A 25,577-nucleotide genomic window follows, 5' to 3' on the forward strand; every position below is an offset into this window, starting at 1 on the left:
AAAAAAAAAAAAAAAGGCTTTCTATGGCCCACAATTAGAGAGAGAGAGGTGGCACACCCAGGAGTCAAGACTGGCGCACAAGCTGAAAGGGCAATATTACTCTCCCACTGTTTTTTTAAGTTTTTTTTTTATTTCAGGGAGACTTTAGAAACCAAATAATATAAAAAAAAAAAAAAAAAAAAAAAATAGGCTTTCTATAGCCCACTGAATGAGAGAGAGAGGTGGCACACCCAGGAGTCAAGACTGGCACACAAGCTGAAAGGGCAATATTACTCTCCCACTGTTTTTTTATGTTTTTTTTTTTTTTTCAGGGAGACTTTAGAAACCAAATAATAAGAAAAAAGATAAATAAATAAATAGGCTTTCTATAGCCCACTGAATGAGAGATAGCACACACAGCAGTGGCACACAAGCCCTGACTGAGGCCAATATTTTTCTCCCACTGATTGATGTAGTGTTTTTGTGTTGAGGTAGATTTTAGAACACAAACCAAGGAAAAAAAAAAATGCTTTCTATGGCCCACTGAATGAGAGAGAGGTGGCACACCCAGGAGTCAAGACTGGCACACAAGCTGAAAGGGCAATATTACTCTCCCACTGTTTTTTTATGTATTTTTTGTTTTTTAAGGGAGACTTTAGAAACGCAATAATATTTTAAAAAAATAAATAAATAGGCTTTCTATGGCCCACTGAATGAGAGGGAGAGAGGTGGCACACCCAGGAGTCAAGACTGGCACACAAGCTGAAAGGGCAATATTACTCTCCCACTGTTTTTTTATGTATTTTTTGTTTTTTAAGGGAGACTTTAGAAACCCAATAATATTTAAAAAAAAAAAAATAAATAGGCTTTCTATGGCCCACTGAATGAGAGGGAGAGAGGTGGCACACCCAGGAGTCAAGACTGGCACACAAGCTGAAAGGGCAATATTACTCTCCCACTGTTTTTTTAGGTATTTTTTTTTTTTCAGGGAGACTTTAGAAACCAAATAATATTAAAAAAAAAAAAAAATAGGCTTGCTATAGCCCACTGAATGAGAGATAGCACACACAGCAGTGGCACACAAGCCCTGACTGAGGCCAATATTTTTCTCCCACTGATTGATGTAGTGTTTTTGTGTTGAGGTAGAATTTAGAACACAAATCACGGAAAAAATAAATAGGCTTTCTATGGCCCACTCAGTGAGAGATGGCACACACAGGGATGGCACTGTAGCAGAAATGCCAATCTTAATCTCCCACAAAAAAAAACAAAAAAAAAAAAAAAACTGTCCTACAATTACTATCTCCCTGCAGTAATGTAAGCCAGGTATGGCAGGCAGCAATAGGAGTGGACTGATGCACAAATTAAATAAAAAGTGTGGACAAACAAAAAAGATAGCTGTGCAGAAAGGAAGGAACAAGAGGATATGTGCTTTGAAAAAAGCAGTTGGTTTCCACAGTGGCGTACACACAGCAATACAGCTATCACGGAGCCTTCTAGGGCAGCCCAATGAGCTACAGCGCTGAGGGGAAAAAAAAAAAAAAATAGCTTCCACAGTCCCTGCACACCGAAGGTGGTGTTGGACAGTGGAAATCGCTGCAGCACAAGCGGTTTGGTGGTTAGTGGACCCTGCCTAACGCTCTCCCTGCTTCTGACGAAGCGGCAGCAACCTGTCCCTAAGCTCAGATCAGCAGCAGTAAGATGGCGGTCGGCGGGAACGCCCCTTTATAGCCCCTGTGACGCCGCAGACAGCAAGCCAATCACTGCAATGCCCTTCTCTAAGATGGTGGGGACCAGGATCTATGTCATCACGCTGCCCACACTCTGCGTTCACCTTCATTGGCTGAGAAATGGCGCTTTTCGCGTCATTGAAATGCAACTTTGGCGCGAAAGTCGCGTACCGCATGGCCGACAAGCACAGGGGTCGGATCGGGTTTCATGAGACGCCGACTTAGCCAAAAGTCGGCGACTTTTGAAAATGATCGACCCGTTTCGCTCAACCCTATTAATCAAGTTTCAAACAACTTTAAACTGTCCTGCAAGCTCAGTGGGAATCAATGTCAGCACAAACTATTCGTCGACATTTGAATGAAATGAATGAATGAAACCCCACTGCGGACACACAGATATAAAGCACCTAGAATGCAGTTTGACAAAATGTATGGCACATCATAATACGGTTTACTGAAAATGGAATGAGGCCTACAAAGAAAAGAACAGAGTACCAACAATCAAATATGGTGGAGGTTCAAAGCTGTTTTGGGGTTGTTTCAATGCCTCTTGAACTGGATGCCTTGACTGTATGCAAGGCATCATGAAATCTCAAGATTACCAAAAGATTTTGTGACGAAACCTAGTGCTCAGTGTCAGAAAGCTGGGTTTGCTTCATAGATGACTGGTCTTCCAACAGGACAATGACTCAAAATTTTATTCAAGAAGCACCCAGAAATAGAAAACAAAGCATTAGAGAGTTCTATAGTGGTCAGCAATGAGCCCGGATCTAAATCCTATTGAACACCTGTGAAGAGATCTTAAAATTGCTGTTAGGAGAAGGCACCTTCAAATATGAGTGACCTGGAGCAGTTTGCAAAAGAAGAGTGGTTCAAAATTCCAGGTGAGAGGTGTAAGAAGCTTGATGATAGTTATAGGAAGCGATTGATTGCAGTCATTTATTCCAAAGTGTGGGTAAACAAATATTTAGTTTAGGGTGCCAACAATTTTGTATAGCCCCTTCTTGGTGTTTTGTGTGAAATTTGGATTTTATCCTTTGTTTTTTGTTTTTTTTTAGTATTGCTTTAATACACACAAATAAAATAAACATGTATATAACAAAACATAATTACAATAATTTTATGGGAGAAATACTTTGTTTTCTGTTACAATTTCAAGGGTGCCAACACCTTCATGTTTATATATGCATATACAGTATGTGTGTGAGTAACTTATAAAATGCTTTAAACAACCTGGAATTTAAGATAATTTATGCTAAGTCCATAACTTTCCCAACACCCTTCTCTATCATTGTTAGACAGTTCTTTTTTTTCCTTGGTTTCATATTTGTACTTGCTAAACATATTGTACTTTATTATATATCTGTTTTACATTTTTTAAAACATAGAACTTTAGTGCAAAGAGAACTGAAAAGAATAAAAAGGAGAACAATAACCGTTCTAGGCAACAAACTGTCTTAGAATAAGGTTAAGCAGAGACAAACAGAGAGAAGGTGCAGCATTGTGGAAAGTGTAACCCTATTGAAGGAAACTGGAAGCCACTGCAATGAATCTTTTTATAAAAATAAATTGCTAATTAATTAAGTCAATATTTAAGAACTTGTGCAGAAGTGGTAGAATTCCCATCTGTGTACTTGTCAAGATTGAAAGACTGTACATCTATGGCAGCACATAAAATCATGTTAGCGGGGAAAGAGCAAATAATAGTTTTTCTTGTGGAGCCGAGATGAGTGGATGATAGAAGACTTGTTTTGTGAGTGATAACCTAAGCTTGCTCTGACGCTTCTAAAAATGAATTCAGAATGCGCTTTGTACATATAAATCCATTCAACTGGCTCATAAACTGTCTGTGAGCTTAGACCCTGCTGAATACTCTGTGTGCATTCTCCTTAGGAACAAAATATTATCAATTCCTCATACTGCTCTTATTATTGATGTTCAGCTAGAGTCTTAACACTTATTGCAGATTTGCGTAAGATGTTTGATTAGATCACTCTGTTTTTTAAAATAAAGCCAACCCACGACTGAATGATATCCCATGCAAAATTATCCTTTATTGCCACCAGCCCAATGGCAGAAGGCTATATTTCATATTCTTGAAAAAAGAATTCATGTTTCTAAAACCACACTACTAAGTACAAAACACAGCATTTTCTCAACCGCATTTTTTCACAGGTCTGGGCACCAAAACACACAATAGCTGTCGCAATGTGATAGGATCCAACGGTGGTTTGGTCAGCAGACGGCACAACACACTAATAATGGGATGGAAATGGGGAGAGAAAGACCCTACTGACAGGGGAAATGGGGAATGGTCACCACCTGAGCTCAAACCTGAGCCTGTCCCTGCACTTTCCTAATGCCCTAAGTGGGTCCTTCCCCCTGCCAACATCACGAACCTCATCCCTGGCTGTCAACTAAGGGTATGTGTCCACATTCAGGATTGCATCAGGATTTGGTCAGGATTTTTCATCAGTATTTGTAAGCCAAAACCAGGAGTGGGTGATAAATGCAGAATTGGAGCATATGTTTCTATTATACTTTTCCTCTAATTGTTCCACTCCTGGTTTTGGCTTACAAATACTGATGAAAAATCCTGACCAAATCCTGATGCAATCCTGAACGTGGAGACATACCCTAATACTGACCTGGCTAGTGCACTGGTCGGCAAGGGGAGCTAGCCTCACCACTGCAGATATTACCACACAGGGGACAGTGAAAAACACAATAGGGACTGGGTAACAACTTAGCTTCAACTTCCTCTGCTGCAGCACACTGCACAGCAGAATAAAGGCACCAGGATCCCGAGCTCACAAAACCAGCTGATACACCACAGCAGCCAGCGAGCTCCTTCCTCCAGGCCTGGTCACTGTAGTTTGCTCTATCACCGACAGTCAGCTGATGCATCAGGTGACCATTTAAAGGATGGTGAGACTGGTCACCACTCACATCAGCTGACCTAGCCACACTGCAGTTACAGCTTATAGCCAGCGGGGGAAAACTGATATTAACCCCCCGCTGATCCTGAAAGGAAAACGCTATATTTAAAACAGAGTAAAACCAGAACTGCCACAAACCCAAACATGGATCGTGACAATAGCATTCTGCTTGATATTGTTTTCTTTATAACTGCATTCCTTTTTATACCTTCATCCTCTTTTTTATGTGTTTTTTAGGAAGCTTATGTTGATGCCATTTTGTCAGTGCTGTACTCTGAGATTTTGTGCTGAAAAATGGATTCATAAAAATATGTACAAAAAAACATACAAAAAAGGTTAATTTTTTTTGCATAACTGTTTTACAGATACATTTTCACAAGCGCACGTGACACAAACATAATGCTATCTTTTGCTGCAACTTATTTTCCATGTACATATTTTGGGGGATTATAGAGATTTGATAAATGGAGGAGAATGTAATCCAAAAAAATCAAGAAAAATAAATGTTCATTTTTGCATAACTGTTTTACTAGTACAATTTAATAAGTGTACATGCTACAAAATACAGCTGCCTGTTTTCGCAAGTTCCTTTCAATGCCTGTACCTACCAAGCAACAAATAATTTTTTTGTATGTTTTTTGTCAGGGTGGTTGGAGAGGATAATTCTTTTTTTAATAAAATCGACAAAATTTGAAAACATTATGCACACATTTTACATTTTGCACACCTGTTTTATTGTTCCAATATGGCAACTGTGCACACCACAACTATAATGTGAGCAATTCCAGCATTTTATGCTGTCTAGTACCTTCTGGTATATGTTGTAATGTTGCCCTTTTTGGCCAGGGGAAATTATTATGCTTTAGGCAAAAATCTGCAAATTATAATTATACTAATTTAAGGCATTTAACAGTGCGGATTTGTTTGTTACGCCGGTTTAAATTGTAAAATTGGAGGCACATACATGCAACACCAATATTCGGAGCAGGGTAGTTTTGCAGTAGCCTTTTTGGCCTTCATGTGTACAGACCTATCATTTCTGGTTGATTGACTAAATGTGGTATAAAAAAATAAATTCAACATACTGTAAATATTATTTTTGTGTCCAAAATATATGTTAAATGAAAAAGTGGCACTGGCAATGGACGTGGTAACATGAGGGGAAAAAATCCATAATCGCAGCTAAAAATGCACTGCTGACAGAAACTCCTAGCAATACTAGAACCAAAAATAGGACACTATTCTTCTGCCTTGCCTCTGGCAAAAATATCAGTGGGGAGGAAGCAGAGGGTGCAATGGAGTAATTGTTACGTGTCTCAGGCGACGTTATAAGAAGGGGTGAGTGGAGAGTAGTGTTGAGCATTCCGATACTGCAAATATCGGGTATCGATCGATATTCGCTGTATCGGAATTCTGATCCCGAGTTCAGATATTTTTGTGATATCGGGAATCGGGATCGGGATCCATATTCATGTAAAAAAATAAAGAATAAAAATAAAAAATATGGATATACTCACCCACCGACAGCCCCTGGCTCGCAGCGGTGCAACCGGCAGCCTCTGTTCCTAAGAATGCAGTGAGTGCAGGACCTGCGATGACATTGCGGGCTTGTGATTGGTCGCATGACCGCTCATGTGACCGCTCACGTGACCGCGACGTCATCGAAGGTCCTTCACTCTCTGCTTTCTTAGGAACGGAGGCAGATGCTTGCACCGGTGACAGCCAGTGCTCGTCCAAGGGTGAGTATATCCATATTTTTTATTTTTATTCTTTATTTTTTACATGAATATGGATCCCAGGGCCTGAAGGAGAGTTTCCTCTCCTTCAGACCCTGGGAACCATCCAGGATCACTTCCGATATTTGTGCCCCATTGACTTGTATTGGTATCGGGTATCGGTATCGGCGATATCCGATATTTTTTTGATATCGGCCGATCCAATCCGATAACGATACTTTCAAATATCGGAAGGTATCGCTCAACACTAGTGGAGAGTCAACATTAAACAGCAGTATCGATATCCGGCCAAAAGATCTTCTGGCGTTGTCATGACTTATGTTAGTGTAGGAGACCATTGGTGTAGGAGCGATTCCTATTTGCAAGCAACTCCAGTGTGGAAATCTATTTCCACATTTCTTGTGAGTCAATCTATTGCAGTTTGTAGACTCTGTTGTTGGAAAATAAGTTGTGTTCATCCTGGCACAAATCTAGTAGAAACTTATTGACTCAATTAGCACATAAAATGGCAAAACCTGTTCATGTGGGCAAAATAAAGTAACCACGCTCAAGCTGTCCTCCTTCTTCTCACCGTATTCATCTTACTGTTAATACCACACCCATAAGTAGTGCTTTGCTATCAACCCCATCATCATGCTCAACTAATGCTTTTTGTACTCTTCATCCTCTCCCTTCATTGTGTCATCAGTTAGTTTTTTGTGCTCCTACGTATTATGCATTTAGCAGTCTGTTTGTATTCATCGTATCTGCCACAAAATGGTATCAATAAAAATGTCAGCTCTGGGTGGATCCCGAAAAATGGAGACATTACGGGTCTCTGAAAATGGCAACATTTTTTCTTGCAAATTTCAGATTTTTTTTTACCACTTCTGCCTGGTCAGTCTTACCATTTGGTTAACATGGTAAATAAATAACCCTAAAATTGTGGAATTGCACTTTTTTTCAATTTCACCCCACTTGGCTTTCCAGTACATTATATAGTAAAATCAATGTTGTCATTCAAAATTACAACTTGTCTCATAAAAAACAATCCATCATTCTGCTATGCCACTCCTCCATCATGACATCAAATAATGAATTACAAAACATACTTAATGAATGCATAGAAATGATTTAAACAGAAAAGCACTCTTAATATTTCATACATTACTACTAAAATTCAAACTTGATGGAATCTATTATTTAACTTCATTTTAAATGAAACCTCTTTCTTTAACAATGATTTGATAGATATCTATGAAGAGTGCATTTTTCTATTTAGATCAGTCCTATGTAATTTCTATTCAACTGGCATTCAACTTGTATGTCATGATTAAGACCAATGGTCAAAACGCATAAACTGAAATGATTTGCCATGCTGACTTTATAATGGCTATTTAGTTCGGAAACTTTGGCTACTTTTTTCTGGTGGACAATGCTTAGGGTTGTTGCTGGGCAAAAAGCTTTTTGGCAGAGCGCTAAAAGCTATGACTGATATTTAGATTTCAATACGAATAATATATTTAGAATTGTTTGTACTTTCCTTCAACTTGACTAAAGCCCTAGTTCCAGCTTCCAAAAAAACCAGCTCCAAAGCATAATGCTGTCTCCATCTTGGTTTGCTGTGGGTGTGGTATTCTTTTGGTGATGCTCAGTGTTGTCTGTGCCCATCATACCTTTTGGAATTAAGGCCAAAAATTCAACCTTGGTCTTATCAGCCAGTAACACATTTTTACACATGCTTTTGGCAAACAATGTAAGTTTTGGCAAAATGTAGCCATGCTTAGATGCTTTTCTTTGTAAGAAAAGTCTTTCATCTTGCCACACTATCCCACAGGCAAGACACAAGAAAAATATAGGAGATAGTTGTCACATACAATACATAACCAGTATTTACCAGAAATTCCTGCAACTTTTTGAAGTTGCTGTAGACCTCTTGGCAGCCTCCAAAATCAATGATCTTCTTGTACTTTCATCGATTTTTGAGGGACATCCAGTTCTAGGTAACATCACTTTAGTGGACAATATAAGTCACTTCTTGATGACCATCTTCACAGTGTTCTATAGTATGTCTAATGACTTGGAATTTTTTTGTATCCTTTTGATGTGTTGTATGCTGTTTATGGGCCAAAGCTTTTGCTGTAAAATGCTACTAAGAAATTGTCTGAAAAATCCCCTTAAAACAGCATCACTTTATATGGAATTAATCACAATCACTTTAATTGATGGCTGCTGTGTACTGACTACTATTTAACTTGAGTTTACATACTGTATTATTGGCTAATGCTACACACAAACACATCCCCAATAATAACAGGGTATTCAGTCTTATGCAAACATAAGGTGCTCTCACTTACGCAAACATATGATTTTAGTTTTGGGGTTTGTTACTCCCCCCCCAAAAAAAAAAAAAAGATTTTAGTTTGTTTCTCAATAGGTTTTTACAAATTATAGTTGACAAATTATGGTGAAAAAAGTTATGAAATGATTCATTTTGGTATGATTTTTTACATGACAAAAAACTTACATTTTTCCAGGAGCATGTGAACTCCTTATATTCACTGTGTTTGTGTTATTGTTCCGATGTTTTTTAAAATATTTGTTTAGAAGGCAAGTAATTTTGGTGCCCTGTGCATTCATTGAAATTTAAATGTATAAGAAGGTGTTACACTTTGTGCGTTAATATTTGCAATATTAGAATTTTTGAAGCATAAAATGAATAAAGCCTTTATGTTTTCCGGTGATGAAAGTTGATGTACTGTGCTGAACTTGTCATTGTTTTTGACATCGATAAATTAAATTAAATGGACATTGAGATACATTCAATATGTTTTTGATGTTGTCAAACAACTAAGATGTATTCCTTTGTCCTTTTACCAGTCTGATTATTTACATCATGATGGAACAGTAAATCATATTGTCTAAGTAAACTGAATAGGAGCTAAAGGTACCTTCACGCTAAACGATATCGCTAGCGATCCGTGATGTTGCAGCGTCCTGGCTAGCGATATCGTTGTGTTTGACAGGCAGCAGCGATCAGGATCCTGCTGTGCCATCGTTGGTCGGAGAAGAAAGTCCAGAACTTTATTTTGTTGCTGGATCTCCCGTAGACATCGCTGGATCGGTGTGTGACACCGATCCAGCGATGTCTTCACTGGTAACCAGGGTAAACATCGGGTTACTAAGCGCAGGGCCGCGCTTAGTAACCCGATGTTTACCCTGGTTACCAGCGTAAACGTAAAAAAAAAAAAAAAACACATACTCACATTCCGGTGCCCGGCATCCGCTTCCCTGCACTCCTCCTGCATCCTGTGTAAGTGCCGGCCGTAAAGCAGAGCGGTGACGTCACCGCTATGCTCTGTGGGAGATGCCGGAGATGTTCGGCGCTGACACAGGATGCAGGAGGAGTGCAGGGAAGCGGACGCCGGGCACCGGAATGTGAGTATGTGTTTTTTTTTTTACGTTTACGCTGGTAACCAGGGTAAACATCGGGTTACTAAGCGCGGCCCTGCGCTTAGTAACCCGATGTTTACCCTGGTTACCAGGGGACTTCGGCATAGTTGGTCGCTGGAGAGCCGTCTGTGTGACAGCTCTCCAGCGACCACACAGCGACTAAACAGCGACGCTGCAGCGATCGGCATCGTTGTCTGTATCGCTGCAGCGTCGCTTAGTGTGAAGGTACCTTAAGAAGGCCGTTCATCATGAAAATGACTTAAAGAGATAATTTATTTTGCTAATGGTGCTGCATTACAAACAATTTATAAAACAGATCTTACTTATTTTTAAAGTTTATTTAAAAAATTCTTACAAGGGGGTTGTTCAATTTAAATAATAGTTTTGAGAACTGCCTTCAAGGAAATTTCTAAATATTGCATGTATTTTTGAGACAGACTACATTCTTTGTCTAGAACTCATTACTTTCTCTAAATCCAAATCATTTAGATGTCCCAACTGTACCTTACTTTTCTTGGGTCACATGCAGCATGGACATGGAAGTGACGGTCAGTGTTTTGTTATTTGTATACATAGGCTCTGTGACTTAGCATTCCTCCCATCAGCCTCTGGCAGTTTTAATCATAGCAGGTTCCTATTTACCCATATAAATGTGTAACACCCCAGGTAACTGGTTGTTACAGTGGCATTGCTTTCCTCCCTGGGAGAGTGATGTCACGCTTGGAAGCAGAGAAGGATCTATTTAACAGGTAATCAGCACATACAACATCATTCTGACTTCAGGCCAGAAGAGGGAGCTCTACACCAGACTTCAGGGGAGCTGTTCTCTCTGGTCAGGAGGAAGAGTCAGTTGCTATGCAGTTGCTAGGCAGTTAGAAAGAGGAGTTGGTGAGAGGAGAGCGATGTGTGAGGAAGGAAAGCTGGAGCCGTGCAGCTCCTGGGAAGGAAAGACTGAACAGAGCGACTGAAAAAGAGACTGAAAGGGAAGCAAGGCAAAGGCGAAGTTAAGACCAGAGGAGAATAGCTGCGATTGAACTACTTCTTAACTAACCGCAGACACGTTGGCCGGAAAACCGAGGTTGTGAGGGGCTCTAAGACTCACAGCAGAAACTGACAGGACAACTGAACTACAGGTCACTTGCTCGCCCTAACACCTGAAGACACCGTGGCGTATAGAGTTCGGGTTGTGATAGAGACCCTGTGAAAAGGCTCGAGCCACCTGTCATACAGGTTAGTGTCCCACTTATACAAAGGACAGAATACTCATGAGGACCTTGTTGGACAGCTATAGGCAGCAAGGAACTACACCACAGCGGTTAGCAGTGGGGTACCACAGGGGTCAGTATTGGGCCCTCTTCTTTTTAACATATTTATTAATGACCTTGTAGGGGGCATTCAGAGTAGAATTTCAATATTTGCAGATGACACTAAACTCTGCAGGGTAGTCAATACAGGGGAGGACAATTTTATTACAGGATGATTTATGTAAACTAGAAGCTTAGGCTGATAAATGGCAAATGAGCTTTAATGGGGATAAATATAAGGTCATGCACTTGGGTAGAAGTAATAAGATGTATTACTATGTGCTTAATTCTAAAACTCTGGGCAAAACCGTCAATGAAAAAGACCTGGGTGTATGGGTGGATGACAAACTCATATTCAGTGGCCAGTGTCAGGCAGCTGCTACAAAGGCAAATAAAATAATGGGATGCATTAAAAGAGGCATAGATGCTCATGAGGAGAACACAATTTTACCTCTACACAAGTCACTAGTTCGACCACACTTAGAATACTGTGCACAGTTCTGGTCTCCGGTGTATAAGAAAGACATAGCAGAACTGGAGCGGGTGTAGAGAAGAGCGACCAAGGTTATCAGAGGACTGGGGGGGTCTGCAATACCAAGATAGGTTATTACACTTGGGGCTATTTAGTTTGGAAAAACGAAGACTAAGGGGTGATCTTATTTTAATGTATAAATACATGAGGGGACAGTACAAAGACCTTTCTGATGATCTTTTTAATCATAGACCTGAGAAAGGGACAAGGGGGCATCCTCTACATCTGGAGGAAAAAAGGTTTAAGCGTAATAACAGACGTGGATTCTTTACTGTAAGAGCAGTGAGACTATGGAACTCTCTGCCGTTGTCATGTCGGACGCTGTTCAGACCAGGTCGTTCGACAGACAGCGGTAATTCCGCTTTTGACCACTATTTTCTCATTTGCGTCGGCCAGGATTTGTCCAGCTGTTCCAGGGTTAATTTACCTGATCCTCGGATTGGAAGCTGGGCCATGCCCATGGCCTTTAAATAGTTCTCCGGATCATTGGGCGTCGCCGATTATAGCTTCTGTCTTGCGTTGTTATCTCGGTCTGGAGTGGAGAGCTGGTTGTTGGAGAATCGTTGCTGGTGGTGTATTTTCCTTTGTCTTATTTACTCCTTCCTATATTTGTGTTTATTTTGCCCTGCACATTTATAGTGTATTCCTGAGTGACTGCGGCGTGGTGTATATTTTCCTTTATCCTTGTCTGTGCTAACTGTGGGTATTAGTGTATTACATTCACTGGGTGGAGGGCGCAGGTTTTCAGCTTAGGGTTGTAACAGGAGGCAGGGTAAGGTTCGAGGCCTGGACATGCACACCATCAGTGTAAACTTCAGGTATAGGGTCAGTCAGCATTTCCCTAGTCTGAGGGAAATTGCAGGGGCCCGGGTTATTAGCTCTCACCCACCTAGTCTCCCCGTGACAGCCGTATGATGTTGTAATGAGTGATTCATTACTTAAATTTAAGAGAGGACTGGATACCTTTCTGGAAAAGTATAATCTTACAGGGTATATACACTAGATTCCTTGATAGGGCGTTGATCCAGGGAACTAGTCTGATTGCCGTATGTGGAGTCGGGAAGGATTTTTTTTTCCCCAAGGTGGAGCTTACTCTTTGCCACATGGGTTTTTTTTGCCTTCCTCTGGATCAACATGTTAGGGCATGTTAGGTTAGGCTATGGGTTGAACTAGATGGACTTAAAGTCTTCCTTCAACCTTAATAACTATGTAACTATGTAAATGGAAGGCTTCTAACCAAACCTGGTTAGGGGGAAATCCCAACTTGCTTCCAAGCTGGCCGGACCACCACCAGCACCTGTGATTTGGTACCCTGGACTGTGGCTGCCTGAATTGCTTCAGTAAAGTAGTAAAGAGACTGCAACCTTGTGTCATCTGTTTTTTATTACACCATCTCCATCTACACACAGGAGCCCTGGGGACCTACTTCACCTGTGGGAAGTTATACCATCTGGCTGCCATAGCATCACCCCAGAGGACCCCTTTAAGCAGCATCGGTCACCCCTGACCAAATACCACAGGTGATGTCACAAACATTCCTTTGTTTCAAAAAGCCCTTTAAAGACCGTCCCTTTAACATGGGCGCCCAGGGCCACAGACCGGGTCGCCGCCGTGACACATCCTTTTAAGTACCGGACCCGGTACCAAGTACCCCATGGCCCTGGCGGGCGACTCATATGCAGTATTCAGCATAGGAGAGGATTCACATTTGGCAGATTCCCAGCAAAAGAGAATCGCCTTATCGTGGCTGCCGGGTATACATGAATTGAACGATTTGTGGATTAAGTATTCTCATGTTTTCCTATTTTCCAGAGCAGTAATGCAATTAAAATTTTATATACTTCCTGTTTTCATGCTGTAGTGCTGCAAATAGTGTTGAGCGATACCGTCCGATACTTGAAAGTATCAGTATCGTAAAGTATCGGCCGATACCGGCAAAGTATCGGATCTAATCCGATACCGATACCCGATACCAATACAAGTCAATGGGACTCAAGTATCGGACGGTATCCCTGATGGTTCCCAGGGTCTGAAGGAGAGGAAACTCTCCTTCAGGCCCTGGGATCCATATTAATGTGTAAAATAAAGAATTAAAATAAAAAATATTGCTATACTCACCTCTCCGACGCAGCCTGGACCTCACCGAGGGAACCGGCAGCGTTCTTTGCTTAAAATGCGCGCGTTTACTTCCTTCCGTGACGTCACGGCTTGTGATTGGTCGCGTCCCGCCCATGTGGCCGCGACGCGACCAATTACAGCAAGCCGTGACGTAATTTTCAGGTCCTGAATGCCTAATTCTAGGCATTCAGGATTTTAAAATTACGTTCCGGCTTGTGATTGGTCGCGTTGCGGTCACATGGGCGACGCGACCAATCACAAGCCGTGACGTCACGGGAGGCAGGAAACGTGCGCATTTTAAAATTACGTCACGGCTTGTGATTGGTTGCGTGCCGCCCATGTTACCGCGACGCGACCAATCACAAGCCGGAACGTAATTTTAAAATCCTGAATGCCTAGAATTAGGCATTCAGGACCTGAAAATTACGTCACGGCTTGCTGTGATTGGTCGCGTCGCGGCCACATGGGCGGCACGCGACCAATCACAAGCCGTGACGTCACGGAAGGAAGTAAACGCGCGCATTTTAAGCAAAGAACGCTGCCAGTTCCCTCGGTGAGGTCCAGGCTGCGTCGGAGAGGTGAGTATAGCAATATTTTTTATTTTAATTCTTTATTTTACACATTAATGTTGTTTCGATACCGATACCCGATACCACAAAAGTATCGGATCTCGGTATCGGAATTCCGATACCCGCAAGTATCGGCCGATCCCCGATACTTGCGGTATCGGAATGCTCAACACTAGCTACAAACTGTTACAAAGTGCAACTATATTTGTTGATGCAGCATACAAGAACTGGAAGTTCTGGCCAGTTATATGTTAAAAAGTATGATTAATAGAAAGTATTTTTAATCAAAAAGAACCAGTAGTGGGATAAATTTAATCCAAAGGAAAACACATAATATTCATCGGATGTTTCAGCCTGGCATGGCCTTTTTCAAGAAATATCTGTTATAAGAGTATTAGGGTCCGGGAGCAGAGTTTCCTGGTGCACATGGCGCTGTGGTGCACCAGGGTCTTTTTGATTAAAAAATATTTTCCATTAATCATATTTTTTGAGCGCCAAAGTTTTTCCACCACAACCACCTGTTGTAGTTGTAGTTTGTATTGTGTAATCTGGTGACAGATCCGCACAATAGAGGTTTTCTCATTAGATTAGTGTTGCTTGTCAAACCATGTGTATTTGTATGGATATACAGCCATGAATACTATATGAGCAACTAGCGCAACCGACAGACTAAATGACATTGACTAAATATTGAGCACAAAACAAACTGCTTGCAAATGATAAACCATAGCTCCCAAGCAGCACACATGTTCTGGCTTGGGGTCATATTTCACATACAGTCACTCACTCACTCATGTCACCAGCACCTAATAAATATCTGCAGAACACAACCTTTTCTCACCTGTGAAACTGCAAAGCCTCCTATTGTTGCTCCTACAAATTCTTATCTGGACTGCTGAAACTCTCTACTGATCGGTCTCCTTCTTATTTCTTAAATTTTCACTTTTCCAATCCATCCTAAAAGCAGCAGGCAGGGATGTAATTCTGTCCAGTCGCTACACTGTTGCACTGGTTATCCACTTGCTACAGAGTTCTATATAAACTTATCTCTCTTAGCCACAAAGCTCTCTAGAGCTCTGCACCACCATACATTTCCCTCCTCATCTCTGACTGTCATCCTACCCATGCTGTCACCCTGGGTGAATGATAAGTAAGTGCACCAAAATGGGAATAGGGAAGGGGGAACTCAAACACTAGAGAAGGGGGAGTGGAGACTAGGGTTGAGTGACTTTCATTTTTTTAAGATCGAGTCGGGTTTTGCGAAACCCGACTTTGTCCAAAGTCAAGTCGAGTGCAGTCGGCCGATTATCGCGAAAAGTCGGGGATCGACCGAAACACGAAACCCAATGCAAGTCAATGGGGAAGCATAGTCGGCAGTGAGTGGAGGCCAGGAAAACACCTACAGTGCCCATTTTAATGCCAAAAACATCCATTCTTGTTTCTGAAGCTTGTCAATCTTAATTAACTTTATAATAATAGTTGGGCATTGGAAATTGGGGGTCATTTGGCAAAAGTTGTGGGGGGTAGGGCTGGTTCAAGGTTTTAGTGGGCCCAGGAAACGTGGACTACATCACGGCGGTGGAGCAGGGAGAGGTAAGTATTTCAACGTTGCAAGTGCTGTGATCCTGAGCAAGCAGGGGGGGCCCACTCGTTCGCATTGGCACTGGCACAGGGCCCCTCAAAGTACAGCGGTGTGTTTGCACGGCGGGGGCGCCTCCCACCGTCAGCGACACTTTTGCGTACTCTGAGGGGCCCTGTGACGTCGCCAACGAGTATGCCCCCTACCTGTTAAAGAAACCTGCACTTTCATCTGCACCTTCCTCTTTGTCCCTGTGTAAGGTGGTATAGTATGCGAGAAGGGGAACCTGACTTTCAGCAGGGTCAGATTGTGGCTGTGTAGCGTGCAAGGGGAATGTAGTGGTCTGGGTCAAAGTACCAAAAGACTCATGTAGCACCGGCTGGGCAATGGGCAGGATGAGGAGGAAACACTGATATAGGGCCAAATAATAAAGTGGGCTAAATGCAATTCAAAATTGGTAACAGGACTAACCAGGCAGCATTGCTTAGTTCAGTGGAGGACAACTGTAATGAGAGGCAGACACAGTTAGTAGGCCCAAATAATAAAGTGGGCAAAATAAAGTTCAAAATTGGTAACAGGAGTAAACAGGCGGCACTGCTTTGTTCAGTGGAGGAGAACACCTTTGAGCGGCAGACACCGTTAGCAGGCCCAACCCAACTAGTAGGCCCTATGCAGTTTAATATTACAAATGAAAGCCGAAAGCCTGAAGATTAAAGGTCAGGAAAATAACACAGGACAACACCAAGGTGCGGCACACACCGTTAGTAGGCCCCAACCACCAAATTTAAAAAAAACAGCACTTAATGAGAGCCAGAAGGTTGAAGCTCAGATTTATACAGTGGAGGACAACACCAGGGAGCGGCAGACACCGTTAGTATGCCCCAACCACCAAATTCTTGTTAAAAAGCACTTAATGAGAGCCAGAAGGTTGAAGCTCAGATTTATACAGTGGACGACAACACCAGGGAGCGGCAGACACTGTTAGTAGGCCCCAACCACCAAACTTCTTTTTTTTTAAAAAGCACTTAATGAGAGCCAGAAGGTTGAAGCTCAGATTTATACAGTGGAGGACAACACCAGGGAGTGGCAGACACCGTAAGTAGGCCCCAACCACCACATTTTTAAAAAACAGCACTTAATGAGAGCCAGAAGGTTGAAGCTCAGATTTATACAGTGGAGGACAATTTGAATTAGGGACTGCAGACAGACTTAGTAGGCTGTCCCCTGTGGAACATGCATCCACCACATTAACCCATTGCGCCGTAATGGACACGTAACCTTCCGTGGCCATGCCTACAGATCCATGCGTCTGTTGTCAGGTGCACCTTTGTACTCACAGATTGCCAGAGTGCATGGACAATGCGGTCTTTTACATGCCGGTGGAGGGTTGGGATGGGTTTTCTCACAAAAGAAGTGTCGACTGGTTAGCTTGTAGCGTGGTACAGCGTAGTCCATCATGGCTTTATTAATATTAAATAAAATATATAACTAGGCTCTATGAACTTTTAAATAGGTTCCAGGGGTACAAGGGCAGCATTGGTGTGGTCAGCGGAGGACGATTGCAAGGAGGGACCGCAGACAGGCTTACTAGGCCTAAAATAAATAAAAATAGGCTCAAGGCACTTAGAGTTATCTCGCAGGGGTACACAGGCAGCATTGTTGTGGTCAGTGGAGGAGGATTGCAAGGAGGGACCGCAGACAGGCTTACTAGGCCTAAAATAAATAAAAATAGGCTCTATGCAGTTATAAATAGGTTACATGGGTACACAGGCAGCATTGTTGTGGTCAGTGGAGGAGGATTGCAAGGAGGGACCGCAGACATGCTTACTAGGCCTAAAATAAATAAAAATAGGCTCAAGGCACTTAGAGTTATCTCGCAGGGGTACACAGGCAGCATTGTTGTGGTCAGTGGAGGAGGATTGCAAGGAGGGACCGCAGACAGGCTTACTAGGCCTAAAATAAATAAAAATAGGCTCTATGCAGTTTTAAATAGGTTACATGGGTATACAGGCAGCATTGTTGTGGTCAGTGGAGGAGGATTGCAAGGAGGGACCGCAGACAGGCTTACTAGGCCTAAAATAACTAAAAATAGGCTCAAGGCACTTAGAGTTATCTCGCAGGGGTACACAGGCAGCATTGTTGTGGTCAGTGGAGGAGGATTGCAAGGAGGGACCGCAGACAGGCTTACTAGGCCTAAAATAAATAAAAATAGGCTCAAGGCACTTAGAGTTATCTCGCAGGGGTACACAGGCAGCATTGTTGTGGTCAGTGGAGGAGGATTGCAAGGAGGGACCGCAGACAGGCTTACTAGGCCTAAAATAAATAAAAATAGACTCAAGGCACTTAGAGTTATCTCGCAGGGGTACACAGGCAGCATTGTTGTGGTCAGTGGAGGAGGATTGCAAGGAGGGACCGCAGATAGGCTTACTAGGCCTAAAATAACTAAAAATAGGCTCAAGGCACTTAGAGTTATCTCGCAGGGGTACACAGGCAGCATTGTTGTGGTCAGTGGAGGAGGATTGCAAGGAGGGACCGCATACAGGCTTACTAGGCCTAAAATAAATAAAAATAGGCTCAAGGCACTTAGAGTTATCTCGCAGGGGTGCACAGGCAGCATTGTTGTGGTCAGTGGAGGAGGATTGCAAGGAGGGACCGCAGATAGGCTTACTAGGCCTAAAATAAATAAAAATAGGCTCAAGGCACTTAGAGTTATCTCGCAGGGGTACACAGGCAGCATTATTGTGGTCAGTGGAGGAGGATTGCAAGGAGGGACCGCAGACAGGCTTACTAGGCCTAAAATAACTAAAAATAGGCTCAAGGCACTTAGAGTTATCTCGCAGGGGTACACAGGCAGCATTGTTGTGGTCAGTGGAGGAGGATTGCAAGGAGGGACCACATACAGGCTTACTAGGCCTAAAATAAATAAAAATAGGCTCAAGGCACTTAGAGTTATCTCGCAGGGGTACACAGGCAGCATTGTTGTGGTCAGTGGAGGAGGATTGCAAGGAGGGACCACATACAGGCTTACTAGGCCTAAAATAACTAAAAATAGGCTCAAGGCACTTAGAGTTATCTCGCAGGGGTACACAGGCAGCATTGGTGTGGTCAGCGGAGGATGATTGCAAGGAGTGTCTGACACAGTTAGTACTCACAAAAAATAAATAGATGTTAATGTCTCGCAAAACAACAACAACAAAAAAAAAAGTGTGGCATACTTAGGTACAGGGGTGGGCTCATCTGCTGAGTTTCTGACATAGTAATTTGGCAGTAAGTATTTACTGGTGTCAATATAGGACACTGACCCAGACTACTTTAACTAGCATCATAGATGTCAACAAATTGGTATTGTCAGTGCCAGGCATTGAATGATGTCAGCGCATAGACTAAACATTGGTGGAGCTGTGAGAGATTAATTTGCACGTGGTAGAGCACAGTTTGAGCTGGGGGGGGGTGAACTCTCTTGTGGCCGGTGGTACCGTCCCAGGGCCCCTCATGTTACAACGGTGTGTCTGACGTTGGGTGCGCACCACCACCACCAGAGACACTTTATTGTACTATGAGGGACCCAGTGGCAGTGCCATCGACCAAAAGCGGGCACACCCACCTCTTCAGACAAACGGCACTCTAACGGGTGCTTGCACCAAGTGGCGAGACCACGGCCCCGTGGGGGGAGTTTTCCCATTGAGGGAGGTGTAAACATGTCGTATGCTGGACAAATAGCTGCTGCAAATTAAGAGATTGGAACACTCAGTAAGACCATTCCACAAGCAAGACCTTTTTATAGGAAAGCTAGGTGTCAGCCGGGAAAGGTGGGGCAAAATAATTTGAAATCCAGGAGTGGTTCATTTTAATGAAGGTTAGATCATCCACATTTTGGGTAGCCAGACGAGTCCTTTTTTCGGTTAATATTGAACCAGCAGCACTGAATACTCTTTCTGATAGCACACTAGCTGCTGGGCAAGCAAGCTCCTGCAATGCATATTCTGCCAATTCAGGCCAGGTGTCTAATTTGGATGCCCAGTAATCAAATGGGAATGACGGTTGAGGGAGAACATCGATAAGGGATGAAAAATAGTTAGTAACTATAATAGACAAATGATGTCTCCTGTCACTTTGAATAGATGCTGCAGTACCTGTCCTGTCTGCGGTCATTGCGAAATCACTCCACAACCTGGTCAGAAATCCCCTCTGTCCAACGCCACTTCTGATTTGTGCACCTCTAACACCTCTGCCCTGTAGCCCCCTGCAGCTCGTGTGAGAACCATCACCGGCGCTGTGTGCTGGGAATGCCTGAATCAAACGGTCTACAAGAGTTGCTTGTTTAGTTGCTAATATTTGTTCGAGGTTCTCATGTGGCATAATATTTTGCAATTTGCCTTTACAGCGAGGGTCAAGGATGCAGGCCAACCAGTAATCGTCATCGGTCATCATTTTATTAATGCGTGGGTCCCTTTTGAGGATACGTAAGGCATAATCCGCCATGTGGGCCAAAGTTCCAGTTGTCAAATCTGCGGTTGTGCTGGTTTGAGGGGCAGTTACAGGCAAATCTACGTCACTTGTCTCCCTTAAAAAACCAGAACCCGGCCTTGCAACGCCACTAATTTCTGTTGGCCCAGGAGAAGCTTCCTCATTAAAAAAGTACTCATCCCCATAATCCTCCTCATCCTCCTCATCCTCTTCGCCCGCTACCGCATCCTCTACACGGCCCTGACCAGACAATGGCTGACTGTCATCAAGGCTTTCCACTTCCTCGGCTACAGACGCCTGCTCCTTTATGTGCGCCAAACTTTGCATCAGCAGACACATTAGGGGGATGCTCATGCTTATTATGGCGTTGTCTGCACTAACCAGCCATGTGCATTCCTCAAAACACTGAAGGACTTGACACAGGTCTTGTAGCTTCGACCACTGCACACCTGACAACTCCATGTCTGCCATCCAACTGCCTGCCTGTATATCCTCCCACAAATACATAGCAGCACGCCTCTGTTCGCACAGTCTCTGAAGCATGTGCAGTGTGGAGTTCCACCTTGTTGCAACGTCGATGATTAGGCGATGCTGGGGAAGGTTCAGAGACCGCTGATAGGTCTGCATACGGCTGGAGTGTACGGGCGAACGGCGGATATGCGAGCAAAGTCTGCGCACTTTGAGGAGCAGGTCGGGTAACCCCGGATAACTTTTCAGGAAGCACTGCACCACCAGGTTTAAGGTGTGAGCCAGGCAAGGAATGTGTTTAAGTTGGGAAAGGGCTATGGCAGCCATGAAATTCCTTCCGTTATCACTCACTACCTTGCCTGCCTCAAGATGTACAGTGCCTAGCCATGACTGAGTTTCTTTCTGAGAACTCGGACAGAACTTCCGCGGTGTGTCTGTTGTCGCCCAAACACTTCATTGCCAATTACAGCCTGCTGACGCTTGCCACTAGCTGTCCCATAATGGCACACCTGGTGTGCAACAGTGGCAGCTTTGGATGGAGTGGATGTGCGACTGCGGTCTGTGGACGAGCTCTCGCTTCTGCAGGAGGACGAGGAAGAGGAGGAGGGGGCGAATGCCTACAGCCAACTCTTTCCTTGACCGTGGGCTAGGCAGAACTGTCCCAATATTGCTGGCCCCTGTGGACCCTGCATCCACCACATTCACCCAGTGTGCCGTGATGGACACGTAACGTCCCTGGCCATGCCTACTGGTCCATGCATCTGTTGTCAGGTTCACCTTTGTAGTCACAGACTGCCTGAGTGCATGGACGATGTGGTCTTTAACATGCTGTTGGAGGGCTGGGATGGCTTTTCTAGAAAAGAAGTGTCGACTGGGTAGATCGTAGCGTGGTACAGCGTAGTCCATCAGCGCTTTGAAAGCTTCGCTTTCAACTAACCGGTAGGGCATCATCTCTAATGAGATTAGTCTAGCAATGTGGGCGTTCAAACCCTGTGTACGCGGATGCGAGGATGAGTACTTCCTTTTCCTAACAAGAGTCTCATGTAGGGTAAGCTGGACTGGAGAGCTGGAGATCGTGGAACTAGCGGTGGTGCCGCTGGACATGGCAGACTGAGAGAGGGTTGGAGATGGTATTCTTGCTGGTGCCCTACATGCAGTGTTTCCTACTACGAACCTGGTGATTCCCTGACTGCTTTGGCCTGGAGACAAAAGCTGCACAGATACTGCAGGTGTTGCGGGAAATGGTGGGCTTACAGTGAGGGAAGGGATGTAGCATTGCTGACTAGCTTCATTGGCCGAGGGTGCTGCAACCTTTAGGCACCTTTGGTAGTTAGTCCAGGCTTGCAAATGCATGGTGGATAAATGTCTATGCATGCAACTTGTATTTAGACTTTTAAGATTCTGACCTCTGCTTAAGGTAGTTGAACATTTTTGACAGATGACTTTGCGCTGATCATTTGGATGTTGTTTAAAAAAATGCCAGACTGCACTCTTTCTACTATCGGATACCTTTTCAGGCATTGCAGACTGAGCTTCTTTAACCGGATGGCCACGCTGTCCTCCAACTGGTTTTGGTTTTGCCATGCGTTTTTGGCCAGATACGGGCCCGGCAGATGGAACCTGTTGTGATGTTGATGCCTGCTGCGGCTTCTCCTCCTCCTCCACTTCAGAACTACAGCCGCCTGCACCCTGTTCCCCCAATGGCTGCCAATCGGGGTCAACAACTGGGTCATCTATGACCTCCTCTTCTATCTCGTGTGCAACTTCGTCTGTGTCACCGTGTAAGCCGGTGGTAGAGCATTCGTGACGGGGCACCATAGTCTCAGCTGGGTTTGATTCTGGCTCAGTACACTGCGAGGGCAATTTTCTGGTCTGAGTCAAAGGAACAGCATAGTAATCTGGCTGTGGCTGTGCATCAGTGCACTCCATGTCCGATTCAACTTCTAATGGGCATGGCCTGTTAACTGTTTCACTGTCTAACCCAGGAACGGTATGCGTAAAGAGCTCCATGGAGTAACCCGTTGTGTTTCCTGACGCATCCTTCTCTCTTGTTCTGGGTGAAGAAGACAAGGAAGCGACTTGTCCCTGACCGTGAACATCCACTAACGACGCGCTGCTTTTACATTTTGCACTTTCAGAAGAGGAGGCAAAAGAGCTAGAGGCTGAGTCAGCAAGGAAAGCCAAAAATTGTTCTTGCTGCTCCGGCTTTAAAAGCGGTTTTCCTACTCCCAGAAAAGGGAGCGTTCGAGGCCTTGTGTAGCCAGACGACGAACCTGGCTCAACAACTCGAGACTTAGGTGCTGTACTGCTTTTACCACAACCACCTGATGCTCCACCACCACTACCATCATTACCAGCTGACAATGACCGCCCACGGCCACGACCTCTTCCACCAGACTTCCTCATTGTTTGCAAAACGTAACCAAAGTAACGGTATTTGTTACTGTAAAACAACTTATAAGGTGAACTCTAACTTCTGTAGGATTTATATACACCTTTATAGGTGGCTGACACTGAAAGGAAAATCAGGCCCAATGTTACACACTAGGTTTTCTGTGCCCCAATAATTTGAGACAGATGGCACACACACGACCGACACTCAAGCAGAAATGCCAATCTTAATCTCCCACTATTTATTTTTTTTTTCAGGGAGAATAAAAAAAAAATAAAAAATGGCCCAGTATTACACACTAGGTTTTCTGTGGCACACAATGAGAGACAGATGCCACACACAGCACTGGCACAGAGGCAGACTTGCCAATCTTTATCTCCCACTATTTATTTTTTTTTTCAGGGAGAATAAAAAAAAAAAAAATTGCCCAGTATTACACACTAGGTTTTCTGTGGCACACAATGAGAGACAGATGCCACACACAGCAATGGCACAGAGGCAGACTTGCCAATCTTTATCTCCCACTATTTATTTTTTTTTTCAGGGAGAATTAACCAAAAAAAAAATGGCCCAGTATTACACACTAGGTTTTCTGTGGCACACAATGAGAGACAGATGCCACACACAGCACTGGCACAGAGGCAGACTTGCCAATCTTTATCTTCCACTATTTTTTTTTTTCAGGGAGAATAAAAAAAAAAAAAAATGGCCCAGTATTACACACTAGGTTTTCTGTGGCACACAATGAGAGACAGATGCCACACACACTGGCACAGAGGCAGACTTGCCAATCTTTATCTCACTGCAGTAATCTCAGAAAAGTATGGCAGGCAGCTATAAAAAGGACTGCTGCACACAAAAGTGTGGACAAACAAACAAGATAGCTGTGCAGAAAGGAAGGAACAACAGGATTTGTGCTTTGAAAAAAGCAGTTGGTTTGCACAGCGGCATACACACACAGCAACGCAACTATCAGGGAGCCTTCTAGGGCAGCCCAATGAGCTACAGTGCTGAGGAAAAAAAAATCTAGCCTCCACTGTCCCTGCAAACAAAAGGTGGTGTTGGACAGTGGAAATCGCTACAGCACAAGCGGTTTGGGGGTGAATGTACCCTGCCTAACACTATCCCTGCTTCTGACGAAGCGGCAGTAACCTCTCCCTACGCTCAGATCAGCAGCAGTAAGATGGCGGTCGGCGGGAATGCCCCTTTATAGCCCCTGTGACGCCGCAGAAAGCAAGCCAATCACTGCAATGCCCTTCTCTAAGATGGTGGGGACTGAGATCTATGTCATCACGCTGCCCACACTCTGCGTCCACCTTCATTGGCTGAGAAATGGCGCTTTTAGCGTCATTGAAACGCGACTTTGGCGCGAAAGTCGCGTACCACATGGCTGACCCCACACAGGGATCGGGTCGGGTTTCATGAGATGCCGACTTTGCCAAAAGTCAGCGACTTATGAAAGTGACCGATCCGTTTCGCTCAACCCTAGTGGAGACCTCTAGACACATCTAAAATTACCCTGTGTTAGGGGTCGAGTTCCCACCTCTGCACAGGGGGAATCTCGGGCCATCTCCACTACGGTCTCCCATTCTTCTCCTGCCACAGTGGAGCCTGCTCAGTGGAGACTTCGGTCCCAGCGTCTCGCTCAGTCTGACTCTGTGCAAAGGGTTACTGCTGCCTTTCCAGCTTCTGCCATTTTAGCCAGTACTGAGCAGCGGCAAGCAGATGCTTTTGGGAATAAGTCATGCTTTTCCCTTTCTGAGCATGCCCAGGGCAAGATCTCTCATTGGAGATCAAGGGTCACATGCTTAGATACTGCAGCAATTCCCATTGGTCCTCCAGGACGGTCCTGAAGGTGCTCAACTTCTGTGACAGCCTCCCATTGGTCCTTTTGGGATGGTCCTGTACTTGCTGCAGCTATAAAAGCTTCGCATGACCGTACGGCCATGCGCTAGTATCAATCTAAGTTATGTGCTTTGTGCCAGTGTGGTTATGCATGTATGTATTCAGGGACCCGGCTGAAATAAGCCCATAGAATACCGGCACCTCCGGTGAGGAGATTGTGTGTTGCGTATGTATTCAGGGACCCGGCTGAAATAAGCCCCTAGAATACCGGCTCCTCCGGTGAGGAGATTGTGTGTTTGCATGACCACTGACTGCTATCAGTTCATGTGAGTCTAACAGGGTGCAGTGGTTTCCTTTCACAGCGACTCTGTGAAATAACAGAGCTTGCTTATACCGCCAAATAGTGCCACCATTCACTAGCAGCAGGTTCCTCCTGCACGTTGGACCCTGAGCTGCGAACGCACCAATATTAAACATCTATATTTAC

Source organism: Ranitomeya variabilis, chromosome 4 (assembly GCF_051348905.1).
Source record: "Ranitomeya variabilis isolate aRanVar5 chromosome 4, aRanVar5.hap1, whole genome shotgun sequence".
Taxonomy (NCBI): domain Eukaryota; kingdom Metazoa; phylum Chordata; class Amphibia; order Anura; family Dendrobatidae; genus Ranitomeya; species Ranitomeya variabilis.